At 39.7% G+C, this 23,389-nt stretch overlaps 1 protein-coding gene across 4 annotated transcripts in view; it reads right to left on the bottom strand.

The window, feature by feature from the left end:
* FAM168A (family with sequence similarity 168 member A) overlaps positions 1-23,389 on the bottom strand; it is a 168,809-nt gene that overhangs the window by 98,089 nt on the left and 47,331 nt on the right. The gene's annotated exons all lie outside the window — the stretch shown is intronic.

Raw genomic sequence — 23,389 nt, forward strand, 5'->3', positions numbered from 1 at the left:
GAAATAGCAAAAAAACAGCTCAATCACACCTCCTTAAAGGCCTTGACAATCCCTCCTCAGTCTCGTACACAAAACAATGGACCCAGAAATACAAGCTGCTGGAAGTTTTGTACCACAATTCAGCCTTTGTACTCCACTTTCTCTATAGAGAGCAACTTGGAATAACACAATCAGGACTGCAGTTTGGGAAGGAAACTCTCAGGGGAAACAACTGCATAGTTATGTCTGTAGACATGACTGGTAGCAGAAAGAACACCAGCAGATCAAGTAAAACTGTCCATAAAGGAAATGACAAGAGCCCCCCACTGAAAAAATTAATCAATGAGTATTTATTAATAAGCCCTGACCCATCCCCCAGGAACTATCCTGCCCTCAGGAAGCCTTCTCCCTCAGATCTCCTGAGAACAGTCACAGTAACTTATTTACCACTCTGCATACACAAATACGTGCCAGGCATCCCAACAGACACTTCCATTTACATTAGCCAGTTTCTTTACAAACCAAACCTATCACTGAGGAATTACTGCCTCCATTTTACAGATCAATAAATTGAGGTTCAGAGAAACTCACAAACTTACCCCAAATCATGGACCAGTATTATTGTCAAACTTATTTATCATTATTGTCATTTCCTCATCACTTAATGATGAGGAAACTAAGGCTCAGCAGAACGGTAACTATTTAGTTATAAAGTAGCACAATGGGGCTTTGCCCAGGTGGTTTTGCTCTTAAAATCCACACAAGTTCCACTACACTACCTTTCCTGTTCACAAACTGAAAGAGCTCAACTCTACTGAGTACGTAGTTAAAAATAAATGACATGTTCAGACTCCTTCATCAGTTCCTTCCAAAGAACAAACGTCATCATTTCTCAAAAGCAGCAGAGCAGCAGCATTTACTGCCAGGAAAATCCGGGGAGAAGGTGCTGGTCCTGAGAGTCAGTGATAGCACCAGAAGACACTAAGGAAAGGCACCGCTAATCCAAGGGCTTCCCACTGTCCTGATGAAATCACACGCCCACATCGGCCAATCCCAGTGGCCGCCCCAGAGGATCACAAAATAACCAGCTGAATAATTCAATGAGCAAATCCTGATTTACTGGCCTCTTCCAACGCTTTCGATGCAAAACTTTTCTCTTAACAGTGTCTCTTCTGGGCTACACGCAATACCCTGACCCTTCAAGCAATGAGACAAATATCAGCCTCCCCACTTCTGCCTGGCTGATGACCTGAGAAAGGAATAACTGACTCTCAAGCCTAAATAATGTATTTAAAACCTCTGTGTGTGCGGGCCCAGAAGCAACAAACACACCAGCCTCATAAATTTGTTTCCTAATAATAATTAAATGGTCTATCTAGTTTCAGACCCTAGAAAAGGAAAGTGACCTAGGAGGAGGAGCAGCTTAATGTTGCAGGTAGTGCATCAGAACTCTCTTGTAAGCCACTAGTGGCAGATGATAGATAGATAGATAGATAGTAATGCCCTGCAGCCAGATAGCAACTGCTTCCCAAATAGGGTTTCTGAAACTCAGGCTCAAACTGGCCTGTTTTAAATGGCAATTATAAACAAACACTATCATTGCAAGTGCTGCTATTTTGCTCTGTTGTTACTTGCCCAGGCCCAAGTGGCCAGAAACACAAATCAATTCTAGATTTCTACTTCCATCAGCTAACACAAACTCTGTGCTTACCCTCATAAGCTGGGAGAAAGGAAGAGGACATTGCCGTGTTCAAATTTTAGAACAGCCAAACCTGGGCTACCTTTGGCACTTACTAGCTATATAATTTTGGTCAAGTCCCTCAACCTTTCTGGGTCTTAGTTTCTCCATCTGTAAAATGGGGATAATACAATGGTCTTTAGTGAGAAAATGAACTAAACTGCACAGAAGATACTATTACAAGAAAATGAACTAAACTTCTGAGGAATATACTTATGTGTAAAATACCTACCCTAGAATTCATATTTTCACACTTTAGAGAAGGGAATATAATTAATTTCACATGAGTATATTTTTTTAGTGCTCACTCGAGGATATACTTTTTTTTAAGGGAGAGACAGAGGAAGGGAGAAGGAGGAAGGAAGGGGGAGAGGGAGAGGGAGAGACAGTGAGACACACTTATGTGAGAGAAAAACATAGATCAACTACTCCTATACTCATCCCAACCAGGGATTGAACCCACAACCTATGTACTATATTTTGCTGTGTATCATGAACTCCTATATACAATGCACATCCATGTTTTGGGCCCAAACTTTCAGGAAAAAAAATCTTTCATTTTGATTTTTAAATTCAATTTTTTATTTACTTATATTTGGAAACAAAATCAATTACTGTATTCTAGGATATTTATTTTGCATACAGATATCATTATTGCTTTCTAGAGTTACACTTTAACACATAAGCATAAATAAAAGCATTAAAAACATTTATATAAATACAGAATTAGTACTATCCATGCATATTGCGCATCCTTATTTTTCCCCTCAAAGATTTGGACAAAAAAGTGCACATTATACATGGCAAAATGCGGTATGTGCCCTGACTTAGGATCAAACCTGCAACTTTTTGGTGTGTGGGATAACACTCCAACCAAGTGAACCACCTGGCCAGGGCTATTTCATTGTCTTCACTCTATCATCTAATGCCAGCTATGTTCTAAAGACAGGCACTAGATAAATGGCATTCAATAAGATTTCAACTCCTACGGAGAATGCCTGACTGCATCTCTTCTAAGATAATCAGACTTAAGCCAATCTAGAGAAACACCTAAATTTCTCAATCTTAGAGACTTCTTCATTCAAACAGTATTTTACTGAGCAACTCTGTAGTGCCAGGCCTCTTTGGGGACAATGCAGATAGAGAGACAAATATGACACTACTTCAGCCACTGCTGAGGTCACGGTGCAATAAGGATGACAAATAGCAAAACATCATTATAATACACAAAATACAAATGTTTGCCTTAAAGCTCCAAACCAATTTTTCATTGCCCTGCTCTGTGACACTGGACTGGTCTCTGCAGACTACATTTCTCCTTTCCTAGCTGGTTCATGTAGGTCCTGCCAGTAGGGGGTGCTGGAAGGAGACTACGAGGCTAAGTGAGAAAGAAGAGATTTTTTCCAGTGTCTGGTTTTTCTAAGAGGCAGCAAGATGATGTGGTAGGTTTCAACACAGTGGCTCTCCCAGTTCTCAGGTGACTGCCTTCCAGCCAGTTTCTTCTTCATCACAGCATCAAGCAGCACATTCTTGGGACAGCCATCCGCTCTCCTCAGAGGTCTGAATCTCAGTCCCTCCTGGAGCTCTATTTCCTTAAGCCTCTAAATTCTTCCTTTGTCCACTTTCCCCTCAGCCCTAGAGATTGATGGTAGTCATTTTCTGCAGGTACCACATCATTACACCTTCAAGTTCTCTTTTTATCTCTTTTAGAAGTTACCCACTTTTTACCTAGTTAACTTTTTTAATGTTTCACTTTTTTCCTTTTTTAATGTAATTTTTTAAACTTTATTTTAATCATTGTTCAAATAGTTTTTTGTCCTTTACTCCCATCCCAGCACCTTTTTTCCTTTTTATGTAATTTATTGGGATGACACTGGTTAACAAAATTATACTTTGCCCTGGCTAGAGTAGCTCAGTGGACTGAGTGCAGGCCTGCAAACCAAAGGGTGTCGGTTCAATTCCCAGTCAGGGCACATGCCTGGGTTGCGGGCCAGGTCCCCAGTAGGGGCCACATGAGAGGCAACCACACACTGATGTTTCTCTCCCTTTCTTTCTCCTACCCTTCCATCTCTCTAAAAATAAATAAATAAAATTCTTTTTAAAAAGTATACCTGTTTCGGGTACACAATTGTACAACATATCATCTGTACACTGTATTGTGTGTTCACCACCCCAAGTCAAGTCTCCACCCTTCACCATTTATCTCCCCAATGCCCTCCTCCACTGCAACCTCCTCAACCCAGTAATCACCACATTGCTGTCCGTGTTCATGAGTTGTTTTCTTTTCTGGTTTTGTGGGTTTTTTGTTTGTTTTTTTTTTCTGTATCCCTCCACCCCACTACCCTGGCCCACCCAGACTTCAACAGCTGTCAGCCTGCTCTCTATCTATTTTGAAGTTAATTTATTTTGTTCATTAGATTCCACATGAGTGAAATCATATGATACTAATCCTTTTCTGACTGGCTTATTTCATTTAGCATAAATGGTCTCCTGGTCCACTCGTACTGTTGCAAAGGGTAAGATTTCCTCCTTTTTTTTTTTAACAGCCGAGTAGTATTCCACTGTGTATATGTATCATCACTTTTTTATCTACTCATCTACCGATGAACATTTAGGCTGCTTCCAAATCTTGACTATTGTAAATAACACGGTAATGAACACAAGGGTGCATATATTCTTTCAAATCAGTGTTTTGGGTTTCTTTGGATGTATTCCCAGAAGTGGAATTGCAGAGTCATAAGGCAGTTCCATTTTTAATTTTTTTAGACTTTCCATACTGTTTTCCACAGTGGCTGCACCAGTCTGCATTCCCACCAACAGGTACTAGGGTTCCCTTTTTATGCACATTCCCACCAACATTTGTGGTTTGTTCATTCATTGATGAGAGCTATTCTGACAGGTGTGAGGTAATGTCTCATTATGGTTCTAATTTTCAATTCTCTTATGATCAGTGATGTTAAACAATTCTTTGTATTAAGTCTTACCTGTTCAAATTATTAGTGTGGCTTCTATTGCTTCAGCTGGATCCTGACTACTCTAAGTAGAGTAAGTGCTAAGATACCTGTCTTAGAGCCCAGACTCCATATTTTACAGATAAGAAAACTGGAGTTCCAAAGATTGGAAATGATCTACTGAAGGTCACAGAGTCGTAGAACTGACACTAGAACTCCTATATCCTGACTCTCAATAAACAATAAACATGTACCAAACACTTCTGTGTCCAGACTCTATGCTGGCAGTTAAAAAAAAAAACACAAGAGATAAACTATACCAAGTCCCTGCCGTCAAGGGGGCTGATATCGAAGAGGGGATACAGACACTGGGGAGCAAAAGGTGGGGGGCAGGGAGAGACAGAGTTCTAGGGCAGGGTGACCAGCACTAAGACAGAAAGAAAAGGAATTACTAGTTATGGGAGGGTGAGAAAAGGCTTCCTAGAGGGCTCCATTTCATCACACATTATTCCCTAAACTGAAGGATTCCTGAGCTCAATAGGTTAAAAAACTTCAAAGTAAACCTATAACCTAGGCTTAAGAAACAGAAGTACTCAAATAAAAAACTTCCACTCTGGGCATAATCAAAAATATCATGAATGGTGAAACCTTCTAGAATACAAAGCAATACAGAAACAAATTATAGATGAACACTTGTCAGTATTTTAACTCAGAAGAGAATTGCACTGGCTTACAAAGGGCAACAAGAGTTTGAAGAAAAGAGGTATCAGGAATCAGCCTGGAAAGCTTTTTAGAGGAGAGTAGAATTATCCTAACTAAGCTCTGAAGAAAGCCTTGCAAGACTGGAGAGGAGATGCAGCCTGTTTCAGAGAACACTTGCATGTAAGTAAGACTCCTCCCACGGTGAGCAGATGCTGGCCCAGCATAACTGGAAGAGGCCTAAAGAGCCATGGACAAGAGAGGAGGCCTAGTTTACCTAACTGTCTGGTTCTAGCTGAATCAAGCTTCCCACTGATTTTCTCACACAGCAAGTTCTTTCCTATTTCTGACATTTTGCACATACTCTTCCCTGTGCCTGCAATGCCCCTCATTCCCTGTCTAAAAGCTGACATATCCTGCACACACAAATCAATCATCACCTTCACTATAAAGTTTTCTGCAACCACCCCTCCCCACCCTTGATCTGGGAACAATTAATTATTCCCTGTTCAGTGCTCTTTGTATATCTCTCAATTATAGCACTTTCTTATACTATGATGTAATTATTTTTATGTTCCTTCCCAACTAGACCATGAGATTCCTAAGCACAATATTCCCCAGTGTCCATTATTGTTCACAGTAGACAGCAGGAGCTCAATAAATGTATATAAAACTATTTTACTGAACTGTCTAGGCAAATTCAGCCTTTAAGCTTAAGAATGAATGGATCTGAAAGCCCTAAAATTCCCTGATTCATGAAGAATCTCTCCTGGGGTCCAAAACATTAGGCTAGAAACTAAGTATTTTTGTTTGAGAGCTTTAAGTATTTTCCTTGTGCCAAACTGGCAGTGCAACTGTGTAACTTAAGTGCTTCCACTAAGGGAATTAAAATTTGCTGCAAGTCCAAACACAACAGTTCTTTATCTTCCTCCTTTATGTAAAATGTAAAAATAGCCTGAGAATCCCAGTCAGCTGAAATCTTCCTATGGAAGAGGACTTAGCTGTTTAGTAACAGTTCAAACTATTGCTGTCTAAATATCCATGTGGCTGGTGTACCTTCTCTTTAGGCAGCTCAAATCAAATTTAAAGAGGAAGAATCATGTACTGCAATCACAGAGCAGGATTTGGAGTCAAAGGAAGCAAATGAGTTCCAATTCTGCCATCTTTATTTTACCAGATGACCTTGAACAAGTCACTTAATCTCTCTGAGCTTCAATTTCCTTAGGTGGGAAATAGGAAAAATATAACTCATCCCACTGTGCTACTACTATAAGGATCAAATGAAGACTATTCCTTATTGCACTGAACTCTAATCTTAGGACACATGCAAAGGGACAGAGCAGAGAAGGGACAGAGCACTAAGATTTGAGTCAGGTACCTTGACATTAGGCCCAGCTCTACCACTCAATTATGCGGTGGGAAAAAGTCATTTAATCATTCTGAACCTCAAATTGCCCTACCAATAAAACAGGAATAATCTTACCTGCCCTACTACATTGCAGAATTACTGTGAAGCTTAAAAAGGAGACGATACAGGTGAAAGCAATTTACTTGAAAGGCACGAAGTTTTATTATAATGCCTCACTTCTACAGAATTCAGCAATTCAATCACCTTGTCATTCTGGAACAGAGAACTAGGAGGTAAGCAAAAAAGGCATCTTCAAAGCCAAAATAACTGTCTTTAATTCTTCACACTTCACTACTAGTAGAGTCCCCAGGGCCTCACACTTCCCTTGAAAACAGATCTAATAAACTCAGTAATTTGGGAGCACCCGTATATACCTAGGTGAGAAGTGACGAAGAAAGGAGAACAATATGGTTTGTTGTATTTCACAAACAGCAAGAAGAAAATGTAAAACAATAATTCCAAAACAACCACAAGAATGTAAAAAACATAGTGCTCATCAAAAAGGTGGCCTTAGCTTTTGATTTTGTCTTACAGCACAGTGTATCAAAAGTTCTCAATGTAGAACACAATAGCTCCCACAGGCATCAGTGCAACACAGAAGGCGGAACAACTGATGTTCAAAATAATGAACTTGAATTCCAAGAAAGATTAAACAATATTTTGTCTATTCTGAAAAGGGGGGTATATAATGTATTTTAGACCCTACTTTTGATTTTTATAAGACATAAAACCATAAAAACAAAGAGAAATGGAGAAGACCAATAGCCACAAAATACTGAAAGACAAAAAGCAAATGAACAGTAACTGACTTATCAGATCCAAGAAAGATAACTACTAAGCCAGCAGTGAAAAAAATTAAAAAACAACAATTTAACCTGTAAAGCCCCCACAAAGTTCAGAAACTGGCAGCTCTACATTTGGGTTTTCTTTTCCCTCTGGAAAGGGTAAAATAGAGGATCTCTAGAAAAAGGGAATAGCAGGCACAATTGAAGGCAGGGTTACTATACTGAAAATAAAGAGTCTAAGTGAATTGAATACTGAAGGCCTCCTGGCAGTCTTCCTGCCCCGGTCAGCTTCTAGACCAGTGGCAGCCAGTCCTGCGATCTCTAGGGAGGTGACTAGAGGATCCTTTCAGAGAACCTGGCCCACTCTTGCGGAAAGATAAAAAACAGTGACATTGTAGCTGTCCCACAAAAGCCCAGGCAGGCCATACAGTGAGCTCAACAATCAGTATTTAAAATTTCCAATTAGCTTTTTAGTATCCCATTTAAAAGTAAGGGCACCAAAGATCCCCAGACATATAGGGAATGCTCCAAAACAAAAAACACAATTCAGGCCTATTTATATCAGAAGAAATTTGAGGGTCCAAATGAAAAGTTATTTGAATGAAACATAACAGAGAGAGAAATAATGCATAAGTTATGTTTCTCTTGACCAAAGTTTGTTAATGATTTAAAAATCAGATCAGCTGGATCTATGCCATCAACCTGATAACCAGCTCTTTCCAAATCTCTAATCATTCATTTTATTGATGGATATTCACGTAATCATGGATAAGAGGTATAATAAAATATAATTTGCTAAGTCTGGCAAGGTACTGCATTATTTCTACATTTATTTTTCTAATTTTAAAGATATCTGTTGTGGGGCGCAGGCCAAGCCCCGCCAACAACAAAAAGTGTAAGGGGGCTGGGCAGTGCACAGACTGGCACATCAACACCCACAGGCCCCGTGCACCCCACCACTTTTACGGGACGTCTTACAAACGGAACTTGACCGTGCACATGCCCACCTGACCTCCACCTATGGCAATGTCCTCACAGGACCACCGGCTGCTGAGTGACTAAGAGGCACCATCTCTAGGCTACTACACCAAGAGAACTGGGAACAGCCAGGTGACCCAGAGCAAATACACAGAGCTCCTGGACAACATCGAAGCATTGGAGAAAGAGATCAGAGCCACCAGGCAGGAAGCAAGAGTGGGACAAAAAAACTAACACTAGAGGACTGGTTTGAGAGTGTTTGGCTTAAAGGGAACAGAATGCCAGATCCTAGTTGCCTTGTCAGCATGGAAAGTTTTCCATCTTCCAAGAAGTTACAGTTCATCTGAAACTTGTTTTCAAAATGGTAACAATTTAGTTTCTATTCCCTGTGGCCCTCCCACGGTTCATTAGATTCTGAACCTATGTCTCTAAGATGGAGAAGAGATTCTGCAGCTGATTAGGATTTATATTTTAAATAGTTAGGACTACACAGGGGTTTTTTTGTTGGTGTTTTCTGTTTGTTTATTTCTTTGTTTTAGCATTGATTCAAAAGATGCACATACAAGTTACCTATCTCACAGCCAACAGCAGTTTGTTTCCAAGATATCACTGTTTCTTTTTTGAATACATTTATATTACTCAAACTGTCCTTTGTTTCTCTTCTTAAGCTAAGATAGCTCTTAAGGTTATATTTTTAGTACATACTGACAACACACTTTGTTTAGTACCCTGTCCCTGGTTCTCGTTGGCCATACAGTACAGATTCTGCTTAATGTAACTTCTTTTTTTGCTTAAGCATTTGCATGACTTAATGCTTTGAAGAGAGAGAAGGGAAGGGAGGAAGAGAGAGAGGTAGAGAAACATCAATGTGTTGTCTCCCGATATGTGTCCTGAAAGTTCTGACACGGGAAGAAAACCGCAACCCAGGCATGTGCCCTGATGGGGAAATCGAACTGGTGGCCTTTGGCTTTGCGGGACACTGGTCAGAGCTGAAGTCAATTTTAAAATGCACAAGTTATAAAGAGAAAAGGAAATGCAATTTACCAAACCCCACTTAACAAGTACCCCTCAAATTTTTCCTAAGGCTGTATGTAGGCTTCAGTGCTGCCTTTCCTGTAATTTGATCTGGAAGAAAATGATTAGCACTGTTTGCATTTTTGTATGCATTTATTACTTGATGTAATGAAACTTATTTATTTTCATTAGCAAAAAATAAATACATGTATCTGTTGTGAATAGATCTACTCCATATGGATAAACTAAGTATCTAATGAAGGCACAAAAATAAAATAGCTAATGTATCATAAACAAAAGCATTAAGAGACATCATTCTGTCTACTAATCACTTAGGCTACAGCATGAAGTTAAGAGTTTTCTATGTACAAAATTCTAGGTGAACCTAGAGGAGGAAGCCTCTCATCCCATGGCCCTGCACCTGCAGAAGCCAGGAAGGACTTTACAGAAAACATGGTACTTAAGAGTTTTTAAAAATATATTTATTTATATTTAGAGAGAGGGGAGAGGAGGAGGGAAGGGAGAGAGAGAAATACAATGCAAGAGAGAGATCTGCTGCTTCTCGCATGTGCCCTGACCAGGGACTGAACCTGCAACCCAGGCATGTGCCCACCAGGAATCAAACCCCATCCTTTCGGTTTTCAGGACAATGCTCCAACCACCTGAGCCACATCAGCCAGGAACAATGAAGAATTTTAACAGCAAATTAAGATGATCAGATTTGAATCTTGGAAAAGATCATTTGCTGATGACTAACAAATTGGGGGCCAGGGGGCTGCTGACTATAGCCTTCCAAGTTATGTACTTACTGTTCCTAAAAGGTAGTTCTCATGCTTATAAATCCCAGGTCCTGCTCTCATTTAATTGGGAAGCAGATCATTCTGTCTCTAAGATACCATTAGCTACCAGAGACACTAATGGTCCCCCTGAGTAACCAGTATCACAAGGCCTCCACCGCCAGGTTCTTTCTTTTTCCTTCCTAAGGCCTTCTTTAAAAGAACAAAGACTGTGTTATGTTACCTGGTGAGAGTGTATCTCTCAGCCTTGTTTCAAGGAAGATAGGCATCCACACCAAACCTTTACCCTCACCCTCCCAATTCCCAATGACCGTGGCAAATTCCAGCCACTTTTCAAAGTTACATTAAATTAATACACATGTGTACACACACACACGGTCACTTGTACACAAGTCTGAGTTCCCCACGTACACTCCTTAAAGAGATGGAAAGAAAGATGGAAAGGAATATTTAATGAGCACCAACTTAATGCTTGATTGTTTCCCATACAGTTTCTCACTTAATCCTCAACACAACCTTGAACAAAGTAGATATTTATATTCCCATTTTTAGAGGTAAAAAACTATGGCTCAAAGAGACTAAGCGATTTACCCAAGATCATAAAGCAAGTATAAGGCAAAGCTGAGATTTCAAGCCACATGTCTATGGGTTTACCAAGGCTTTTCCACTACCTCACACTAGGTTTCCCTTATTTTATTCATTACTGAATCTTCACTGAAATCATTCTGCTGAATTGCATTACATGAAGCCACTCACTGCACAGAATAACCACCTGGGAAAACAAAGCACCAATGGAAAACTTGGACAATAGATGCAGGCAGAAAAAAGGAAGCAAGGAAGGGAGGGAGGGAGGAAGGGAAAGGAAAGGAAGGAAGAAGAAAGAGAAAAGAAAGAAAAGAAAAGAAAAGAAATAGCAGCAACCTCAACAAGCTCTTTGGAGACCTAGCTGGTATTGGCAAGGACAGAAATAACCAAAACCTGTGTTAACAGAACTCAATTCCAAAATTTTATCTCTTCCTCAGCCAGTCCCAGCAGAGTCCCTGGTAAAAATACTACCTAGCCAGGCCCATATCACAAATGAATTCCAATAAGCAGATGCAATCTCCCTCCCTGAGGCCTTCCCACTCTTGCAAAACAACCATTACCAAATTTTTCGGACTGTAAGACGCACGGACCATAAGATGCACCTAGGTTTTAGAGTAGGAAAATAGGGAAAAAAATTTTGAAGCAAAAAATGTGGTAAAATATTTAATAATATAAATAACATAGGCCTCCACCCCCCTCCCAAGGGGCCAGGTAAGCTACATTCAGAGTATAAGACGCACCCCACTTTCCTCCCAAATTTGGGGGTAAATAAGTATGTCTTATAGTCTGAAAAATACAGTAATTTAAGAAAGCTTTTATTCTCCATTTGACCAACTGCCTGCAAGTCCTTGGTGGTAAAGGAAAATTGGGTTTGAGAAGCAGATGGCTTATCCAAAAGCCCAAACCTAAGGTGAAAAGGAAGCAATTTACTAAAACCAAACATTCCAAAAGAGAAACTGCACTTCTCTGAGGTGATAAAGAGTGCTGTCATGGGCCAGATTTGTCCACCAAACTGAGGGTCCTGAAATCACCTTGCAGGAGGCGCAGAAGCCAAGAGTCACAGACTAGCCCTAGCTGCATTGGTTCATAGATTCATATTAGATATCACCACAGGTTCATACTAGACTCTAACACCAGATTTTTCTAAAAGCAAGCATTACTTGTTTGCAACAACTGTTTGGCTATGAAGATTTGGCTATGGAAGGATTTTGTCATGTAAGAAAAGTACTATTGTACCATTTAGACCCTCAACATAATAAGGGGAGAGAGAAAGAAACCTAAAAGGTTAAATAAGAGAATTTAGCACTGGATGGTATGGCTCAGTGGATTGAGCACGTGACTGCAAACCAAAGGGTCAGCGGTTCAATTCCCAGTTAGGGCATATGCCCGGGTTGAGGGCCAGGTTCTCCAGTAGGGGGCACTTGAAAGGCAACCACACATTGATGTTTCTCCATCTCTTTCTCCCTCCCTTCCCCTCTCTAAAGATAAATAAATACAATATTTTTAAAAAGATCATTTAAATAATCTAGAAATTGAGCTGGCACAAGGTAGATGCTTAATCAATGTTGGCTCAATTGAACTGAGGAAGAGGTTAGCATTTGTTTAGTTCTTTCTCATCATCAAATATGACCTAAGCTGCTTTCACATAATCTATGTCATTTAATCCTCAAAACGATTCAGAACAAGTGTTAATTATCCTCATTTTATACATAAGAAGAGGTTCACTGCACAAGAAAATATGTGAAAGCAAACACGGGGCCAGGAATTGGAGTACCAAGTTCTACTCTTAGCTGTGCCAAACCACTACATAGCTTAAACTAAGTCCCTTCCCTTCTCTGGATTTTAATTTTCTCACCCAACTCAAGAGTGGTACAACATTTATATCTTGGAACTCCAGAAATAAAGGATACACAATTAAGACTCTAGTGGACAAGAAATTCTCCCTTATTGCCCAGTATTCACTCTGCTCTTCCTCTGGCTATACTCAGGACTAACAGCTCACCTCCACCTGTCCATAAGCCATTTCTGAAGCCAGAAGCATCCTTTCCGGTGCAGCTCACCACCTGTGCTGGATGCTTCATTAAGTGTAATGCTGATACTGTACTTAGCTGGAAGACTGGTGCACAAATGTTACCTGGAGATAAATAAATCATTCCAGTTGTGTTGGGTTGCAATTGTAAGGGTAGCAGCTGTGGGTCTGAAAACAGATGGTCTTGTAAGGATGGAGGACTTGGCTCCTATCGGATTTTCCGAAGGCAAGCAGGTTTGGGTCAGTAGGAAGCCTGGCTCTAAGTGCCTGAGTATAGCTAGTACCCAGCGATGAGGAAAAATGACAGAAAGGCACATGCAGTTTCTTTCCATAAGAATGAATGTATTGGAGGCTACAATTACCAGAACCTCAGGCCCTTACTTTTATACCTGCTCATCAATTTCTAAATCATTTTCTTTTCAGTCCAACATTTCCTTCCTTGGTTTCAATACAAAAATGAGCTCAGGGAGAGTACTTAGCACAGTCTTGGCACAAAAACAGAACTTTAATACCTGCTGACTAAAACTAATTGAAAAAGCAGAGAAAAACTGATTTGGCTAGGTAACAGTGGAATACGTACCTAGGACACAGTCAATAATAGTCAAGTGTGCAGGAAACATATGTTTAACATAGTAATGTGCCAGGCAACAGCCTGAGTGTTTTACACACATTCTCATTTATGTCTCAAGACAGCCTTTATTTTATTATCTCCATCTCATAGATAAGGTTAGTAAAACTCAGAAAAGCCAGGTACTCTGCCCAGAGTCACACAGCAAATTAAGTGAAGGGAGTCAGAACTAATTCTCCTGGGCTAAATGACTCCAAACCTCTATACACTTTGTTTGTTGACCCCCTATCCTTCCTGCTGTTCCTCAAACACATCCAGCTCCCTCCCACCTCTGAACCTTTCTTCTGGTTTCCTCTATCCCATTTCCCATGCCTTTCTATTTTAGATCATTCAGGTCTCTACTCAAATGCCACCTCTTCAGAGAAGCTTTTCTTGATCATCCCCCAACATATTCTATTCCTTCGCCTTGCTTTCTTTTTTATTATGACACTAACATTATATTATTCATTAGTTAAGTTTTTGTTTATTGTCAGTCTCCCCCACTAGAATGAAAGATCTCTGAGGACAAGGACATTGTCTTGGTCACGGTTGTATCCCCAGAACTTACAACAGTGAATAGTACACTGCAGGTACTCAACATATAATTGACTGATTAATTAATTAATTAAATGTGATCAAAATCACAGAGTTCTAGAACATTAATATAGCTCATAACTGTTACACAGTATGAACAGCATAGGCTTTGAGATGAGGCAGATCAAGATTCAAGTCTCTGACTATGGCTGTGTGACTTTGGACAAGTCTCTTTAAATTTAGATCTGTTAAATGGATATAAAAACATAAGTTACATAGATTTGTTATGATTAAATTTGATAAACATATGGAAATGCTTTATGAAAACTATTAACTGTTATACAAATATTTATTATGATGGTGGGAAAAAATTTAGAAACACTCTTACACTTTAGAGATCATGCTAAGACCCAAAAGTGTAAAGTGAGCTGCCCAATGTCCCAGTTATTTAGAACCAAACCATGATTACACAATAGGACTCTCAGCAACCAAGCTGGGACACTTGCTATTACCCCGACAAACTACTTGGCCTCCGGTACTTCTCTTGTTTTACCTCTCTAGCTACCCCTTTGAACTTCTCAATCTCCCAGTGTCAGAGTGTCCAGGGCTCCACTGTTAGATTTCTTTGCTCTGTCTACACACATTTCTTAGGTGATCACATCTACTCCACGGCTTTACATATCCTAATGACTCCCAGATTTATATCTCCAACCTGGACTTCTCTGAATTCCAGACTTGTATACCCACCTGTCTACCTGACATTTCCTTAAATATAGTATGTCTAAAACTGAACACCTGACCCCATCCTACAAACTTGCTCCTCCCAATCCTTCCTATCTCCATCTATGACAACTCCAATCTTACAGTCGCTCAAGGCAAAAACCTTCCATTGACCACTTTCTTACTCTCATAATCCCCATCAAATTACCCACTGATTCCGTCAGTTCTGCTTTCAAAACATATCCTGATTCCAACAATTTATTACCAACTCTACTGCTATCACACTGGCTCAAGCTTTCTTTCTCATTCCCTAACTCTTTTAACAGCTTCCTAAATTCAATTCAGATCATTCACTCTGTTCAAAACCCTGCAATAGCTTCTCATCTCACTCAAAATAAAAACACAGGATCATTACCATGGCCTACAAGATACCATGTAACCTGGCTTCCTTCTACCTATCTGATCTTACAACCTACCATTGTTCTCTTTGCTCATTACACTTTAGCTACACCGCAGTAAAATTAAATTTTAACACCAACACTCATGTTGTTTGGAAACACTCTGAGGTGGCCAAAAGCAAAGACCAAGAAGAACACGCTAGTCTGGACTCCTTAATGCAAACAGCAGAAACATTCTTTTCCTTATTGTTTGTTGCTCACTGATAAGCTGAGCACAGCCCCACCTTGGGGATTTAGAGCACTTAGAGTTTCTCTCTGACTAAAGCATGCTTCCCTCGAATTATCAATATAACATGTTCCTTTATTTCATTAAGATCTGTACTCAAATCTCATCTCACCAGAGAGGCACAGATTCACTGGCCATCTCTAAAAAAGCTCCTTCCTTTCCCCAGCTCCCTTTCCCCATACATTGCCTCATCTTTCCTGTCTCAGCCTAGAGGGCAACTCAAGGCTGGGGCTTTAATTTGTTCACTGATGTATCCCCTGTGCCAAAACCAAATTGTAAGTGCTCTGTAATCAATACCAGTAATCAATTCAGCCATTAATTACTCTTTAATTAATATCTTATGTCGTCAATCTGGTCTTCCCTTCAACAGACTGAATAGTACTTGAAAATCTCTTTTCTGGATATCTTCTCTGAGGACTTTCAATTCAACCAGTGATAGAAGTAACTCAAAAAGGACAGAATGATAATAAGTAAAGCGATATTTTTCTTCTTCTGGAATCCTCTTATAATCAACTAACAAATTGGTAAGTATTAATAAGTACCTATGGTTAAAGAGCACCATCTTATTAAAGGATATTACATAGCTCAGTAAGTAAAACAAAGAGATACTTAAAAACAGTAACAAGATGGGCCATAAGTACATTAAAAGATGCTCCATATCATTAGCCATTGGGGAAACGCAAATCAAATCAATGAGATACCACTCCACATTCACTAGGATGACTAAAATAAAAAAGACAAGTCCTAGAGAAAATGTGGAAAAATTGGAACCTTCGTATTTGCTCGTGGGAATGTTAAATGGTACAGTCATTTGGACAAACAGTCTGGAGTTCCTCAAAAGGTTAAACATAAAGTTACCAATTATTCAGCATTTCCACTCCTTAAACTCATTTCCTGTACCCAAGAAAGGTGAAGACACATATCCACACAAAAACTTACATAAGAATGTTCGTAGCAACATAACCCCTAAGAACCAAAAAGTAGAAACCACCCAAATGTCTATTAACCAATGAATAGGTAAACATGGTCTACTCACACAGGGGAATAGTCAGCAATAAAAATGAATGAAGTATTGAAACATGTTAAAATGTTAATGAACCTTGAAAACATTATGCTTAGTGAAAGCCCAGTTACAAAAGGCTACATATTATGTGATAACATCAAAATGAAATATTCAGAATAGGCAAAATCTACCGTAGAAAATAGACTGGAAGGGTTGGCAGAGATAGATAAAGTATGGTGTGACTGCTAAAGTACTGGTTTCTCTTTGGGATAATAAAAATGTTCACAATTCTAAAAACACATTAAAAAGCCATTGACTTTTACACTTTAAATGGGTGAGCTGTATGGTATGTAGACTGTAGCTCAATACAGCTGTTACTTTTAAAAACTTTAAAATATATAATCTGGGGTTTATCAGGTTCCATTTATAAACATTCTTACCATTCACATTCAACTTAACATTTACTGAATGCTAGATAATGCTCACCTTTATTTTACTTAATATTCACAAATAGCCTAGTGCAGGTAAGAAACATATAGCTCATGATTTGAGATCTATAGTAAATCACCAGAGCCAGAAATTGGTCCATTCACTCTTCAAATCTAGGGCTCTTTCTCACCTCTCTTCCCCAACTTCTTACTAAGCAAGCATAATTAAGACCTAACTGTAATGCTTATAAGGACTACGAATTAATAAACCAAGGACTAAGTGACCATAAGGACATAGATTTATAACCACAGATTAACAGAATAATTACCAAAATTGTATATCATAAAATCCAATATCCCTGCACTCTACATTTATTACTTGTCCACATTGCTCTACTACGTGAAAGAGGGGCATAAGCCCTGGACGGGTGGCTCAGTTCCGTGGTGTGTCATCCCATGCACCAAAACGTTGCAGGTTTGCTTCCCAGTCAAAACACCTACTTAGGTCGTGGGTTTGATCCCTGGTCAGGGCACAAACAGGAGTCAACTGATGCATGTTTCCCTCTCACAATGATGTCTCTCCACCCCCATCCCCTTCCTCTCTAAAATCAATAAACGTATCCTCGGATGAAGGTTGAAAAAAAAGAGGGACATGGAACTAACTTTCTCACCATCAGTGCCTCCTATTCAAGGAAGGTCACTGAATGTTTCTCAGTACATGTATTCCTTTCTCTCTACCTGTAGCTTCTATCAAATAAACATAATACACTATATAATAAAATATTTATTGTTAACTGTATTAAACCCTTGGCTACATCTCTTAATTCTCCATATTTCTTTGTAAAAATTTCTTAGTCTTTCCAGGAATTTTAATTTTTTCCTTAAAAGAAATCCCTGAAACATAATCCCTGTTATGTGTTAAACAGAATAGGCTCACATTAAACCAAATTTAACTAAGTATCTACTATGTTTCTAAATGGATTTCTTCATAGGAGGTTTTTCATTTAATCCTCAAAAAGAAACCTTAGTATTCCAAAAATATTATTAGCTGCCCCACTTCCTCATTTTCTTTAACCACCAAGTGAGAATCATAGTTAAAATAACTTGTAAAGACTTCACAACTAAAAAGGGGGGAAAAAAGAGGAGCCAGAATTCAAACTCAGACCCTCTATCTCACCTTTCTGAACCTCAATTTCCTCCCATGTGAAATGTAAATAATATTATCCACCTTCAAGGGTCAATGTAGGAAGCACTACCTGCAAAGCAGTCAGACCAGTGGTTGCTCATCAATAAACATTAGTTCTTTCCCTTTCTTCCTTCATTCTTGAATTGCCTGGTTTGTTGGCTTATTCCAAACAAATAGCAATTTTTAAAGTTTGGCACTTCATTTTTCTCTTAGCTATCTTATAACCATTACTTATCATAACGTGTGGTGACCCAGGAGCACTTCTGGCTCACCCAGCAGTTGGGATGCTTGCAGTAGAGCTCTTTTTGCTCCGAGTCTTGCATAAGACTACCTACCTCCTCTCCTCTATTCTCTCTTAGACAAATATACATAGGCAGGTGGGAATTTTTTAAAAGCCATAATTAACCTAATTAACATAGAGTAATAGAAATAGAAAAGGCCACAGTGTTCTAGCCAGGTTGCAGGGCAAACAAGAATTCTCTGGCTGGGAAAGTGAGGGGAGAAAATAGCATCTACTGGGGAGAAGAAGGAGTCATGGCCGCATGTCAGGAACTGAGGAATGTCTAAACTGGATAGTCAAAACCACCCACCAGGGCCCTCATCCCTATTCCCCAGGACAGAGTGGGATGTCCCTGATTTATCAAACGAGAACTCACACTAGACAAAAGTCAAATTATGAGCTTCTTGGGGCCTGATACCTTAGCTTACATTTAGATCCCCAGAGCACAGAACCTGGCACAGACCGGCACTCATATCTGTTGAATGTATAAATAGTGGGTAAATGAATAAAGTCAGATTAAAAGGGTTTCTCTATCTTTTCCACACTGTACTATCACTATACAAGGGGGTTCTTACCACCACCAGCCATGCAATCCATAACTCTTCATAAATACCCTCACACGAAGCACAGTGCATCTGTAGGCCATCTCCCCAAGAGTTCTAGATAACCTACACTCATGAAAAAAGTGACAGCAAATCCCAAATAGAACTCCACTACCTTCAGAATAAAGCCTACACATTTCATTCATAAATAAGGTTCCTTTGCAAATTGGTTCTTGCCTTTTCTTTCCAAAGACATCTTGTCAAGAACTCTAAATAACTGCCAAACATGAACCCCCCCAAGCCCCTTAAATATGCCCTGCTCCTGCTTCAGCATCCTTAGATGCCATATTTCCCATGAGATTTATCACATCAAAAATTTGGTTTACCTAAGTTCTATCCACCTTTCATGGAACAAATCAGGTCCCATTCATTTTACAAGCTCTATCATAACTCCCAAAGCAGTGTTCATTTCCTTTCCCGTCTTAAGGTAGTCATGTCCACAGCGCTCATCCTGCATTCAATGACAGCATGTTGTTGTTTTTATATGGACACACCTCCACATACTGATTAATATAGGATATGGCTCCTCCAACCAATCTCCTAACAGCCACAACACACTTATGTTACTCTACTGCCAGTAGCCAGAAAATTAGCCTGTATCTTGTAAGTACTACTTGTTCATGCAAAAACTGAACAATTTTTCCATTTTAAAATGTAAATGCCAACTAATATCTTTTATTATATTTTAAAAAAGGATTTTCAACTTATCAGCTTCTCATCAATTTTATATAGTAATGTTGGCAGCAAAAACAGAACCAGATATTAGACTGGCAGAGTTAGACCAGCCCTAGGTTCAGCAACCTCAGTACTTGAATTCTGGCTAAGAAAGAATTCAGAGCCAAGAAAAAGTTTATTTAGAAAGTCACAGAGGCAGGAATGGAAGAAATGGGCCCAGGGAACAGTTACAGAGGCAAAAGAAGGGCCCTTGGAGCTCAGAGGAAAGAGAGAGGAAAGGAAAACATGGGGATCAGCTCAGGTTTGCTCAAGAAAGAACCACACTGGGTCCTCCATCTTGAGGATTATTTATCTGGAGGACTCAGAAGAGGATCCCAACAGCATATTCATCAGCTTTCCAGATGTGTCCTTTCGGGGTCGTGGTCTCTAGTGACTGGCCAGGGCCAGGGCAAGGGGTAGCTAGTCCCGATGCCAGCCATGGCATTGCTTGTCTGGTTTTGCTGCATTTCTGGGCCTGGAGCTGAAAGACAACTGAGGTCTACATGTATTTGATGGGGGTCAGAACCTCATTGTCCTGGGGGCTTAATACTTAAGGGGCTTTTCTCCGGCCCCCTTGTTCATTCTTCCTCTAAGTGGGTCTAACCCACATGACTAGCAACATGCCAGGGGAGGGTCCAAACTGCATGACCAATGATATGAAAGGTCAGGGTGTCTAAACCGTGTGACCAGCAATATGCTAGGGGAGGAAAGGTCACCCTGGGGGCCACGTCCTTGTTTTCTCAATTTTGCCTGTTGCTAGGCACCCTAGGCTTTCCGCCCTGGTGACCTTCTGTACCTGGCCCATCTTCCTTGCTCTGCGCTTGTCTGTCTAAATGCCTACCACAGCAAGTGCTCTAAATAACCAGAAACATTAATTCCTACATTCCTTTCTGAATCAAAGATAAGACTATATCATGTACAGTGAGGTTCTAGGAGTAACTATATTTTATCACATCTTGATTCTTGAAAAACTGGTAACCTATGAGCACTCAGACAGCGGTAACTCTTTAAGCTAACATTATGTGACAATCAGGTATACTCACTCATCTGTTAAGACGCATAAAGCTACGACACCTTCTTGACTCCCTCTCCCACGTCCATCCACTTCTCTTGGGTTCCACTTTCCCCTAGATATATCTGACCCAATCCTAGATAGAACCCTAGATATTATTTCTATCATGGCACCTGTTCCACTTAATCATATTTCCTTATTTACAGGTCTGTCTCCCTACTGATATGGCCCTCTAGATCTGTGTGTTCCGACATAGTAGCCACTAGACACATGTAACTACTTAAATTCAAACTTACGTTAATTAAAACTAAATAAAATTTAAAATTCAGTTCCTCAGTCTCACTCAGTGCCACACCTCAAGCACTCAAGAGCCACATGTGGCAGGTGACTACCATACTGGACAGCACAGATAGAGGACATTTCTATCGCTGCTGTGTCTGTGTTGCACACGTTCCCTGAGGCACCCACAGTCTAGCAGGCCGTCTGGCAGGAGCCATGACTAATTTATTTCTTGAGCCTAGCACCCAGCACTTAGTAAATGTCCCTTAGGAACAACATTGGGTAACGGAGAGCTTGTTTTGCCTTTCTTATTATCATACACTAACAGGGCCTCTATTCCATATATTCAATGTCCCTTATAAACTAGAATCAGTATATTAATCCACTACCATCCCAACTTGCAAAAAGAGGTAGGAACCACAATAGTTAGAGGATAATCAGAAAGCCTTCGCTTGGTCCTTCTCCCCAAAACAAAGCTCCAATATGTAGGTGAGATGATGAAGACAAGGTCTTTTTTTTTTTTTCAAGTTTAGCATATAACTAAACTGCAGGTGATTCTAAAAGGAACTTTTTTCAAATATTGGAGCAAACACAACTCGGCAAAAATAAAAACAGGAACACACTGTTAGAAATTTATCACACGTTTTGGGACTGTGACTTGATATGCCCTCAGTGTGCTCTTTACATAAAAAAAATAGTAATGTGGCACACATCTTCTGAGACCTATTAAGGGCTCACAGCTAAAGAGAAAGAAGTAAATTCTAGTGGTAGAAAGATATGCTGGCAAAACACAAAGTGGTAAGTTCTATGATAGTGGGAATATGAAGAGCACAAAAGAGAGGCTCAGAACCCAGGGGTAAGCTGCAGCAGGGGCAGCAATGGGGGGAACCATAGGAAAGCTGATCAGAAATGGGCCCAAGCTATGTCTTAAAGGGTAATTAAGAGGCTGGGTGATGACAAAGGGGTGGAAAGGTGTCACAAATAGAGACAATGGCATAGATGAAGGTACAGAAATGTCACCTGGCCAGTAAATGCCAAGTGGTTCAGTCTGACTAGAACATGAAAAAGAAGTAAGATTTGAGATTAATGAGGCAGGAAGAGACCAAATCATTTTTAAAAAATCTTTGTACGCTAAAATAAGGGGTTTGAATTTCATCCTCAAAGCTATAGGAAATCTCTAAAGGTTTTAAAGCAGAAAAAAGGAATACAGTATACATCTAACCAAGCTCACAGAGAAGCAGCGTGAAGGATGATCTGGGGGAGGTGAGACAGGAACACAGGGAGATCGGTCAGGAAGTTGCTGCACAAAGTAATGAGACAGTACATTTTCCCACAATAAAAAAAAAAGTGGTAAGACAGCACTTACTGACGCAAATAGTTTTAAACACAATCTATTTTTAATGGGTCTCTCTCCATTAGTCTATGCTTCTCAAAGCTCTAACACTGTGATTTAATTATATAGCGCAACTACAAAAGCAACTATTAAAGTCAATTACATAAGCACTAAAAAATTACACTGCACTCTTATTCAATAGCCATTCTGGACTTCAAACTAAAACTGCACATTTTTCTCTTTTCCACTGCACACAATTCTGGAAAACCATTTCAGCTAGCTGAGCACGCCTGTGCAGTGTGCAACAAGTGTAAACAATTTAACAGGAGTTTAATGAAACAGTTCCTAATCTTTATTAGATGGGGGAAAAATCAGAAAATTCTAACATGGCGATATCAGATTGCAAATTGACATTTTTTAATTGTTTGCTTTTTTTTTAATATGAACATGCCAGTTTTAAAGCCCATTTGGTTGCATGGTGCAGCTGTCCTGAATGAATATAGCATTTTCAGTTATTAGGAACTTGGCTAAAGCACTCCCAACAGTCATGGGCCATCAATAGCAAGAGCCACGAGTATAGTACCTAGGAAGTACCTACACACTCAAGCTGGTAAGAGAGGATTTCTTAGTCCATCCTAGGGAGCAGGGGACACTGGGGACACACTGCTTAACCTTCCTGAGACTATTTCTTCACGTGTAAAATAATACCTAACCCTGCAGAGTCGAGGTGAGGATGAAAGCAAGTGTACATAAAATATATATAGAACATCTGGCTCGTGGGCATTCAATAAATGGTATAAATATTTTTAGACTCTCTTTGTACCTCACTATAACTTGTATAACAGTAATTGTGCACCTACCTTAAAAGTTTATTTTGAGGATTAAGTGAGTCAGTACAGGTAAAGGGTTTAGAACAGTGCCTGGCACAGCAAGCAACCATTACACGTTAGTTGCTATTACTGTGACTATTTTATACCAGTATCACAGCAGGTTTCACAGTGAATTACAATGTATTTGCCATCCCCCCCTTCTAATACTTAGCAT

The sequence above is a fragment of the Phyllostomus hastatus genome, unplaced genomic scaffold (genome assembly GCF_019186645.2).
Source record: "Phyllostomus hastatus isolate PE091 unplaced genomic scaffold, TTU_PhHast_1.1 phas_scaffold_317, whole genome shotgun sequence".
NCBI classification, from domain to species: Eukaryota; Metazoa; Chordata; class Mammalia; order Chiroptera; family Phyllostomidae; genus Phyllostomus; species Phyllostomus hastatus.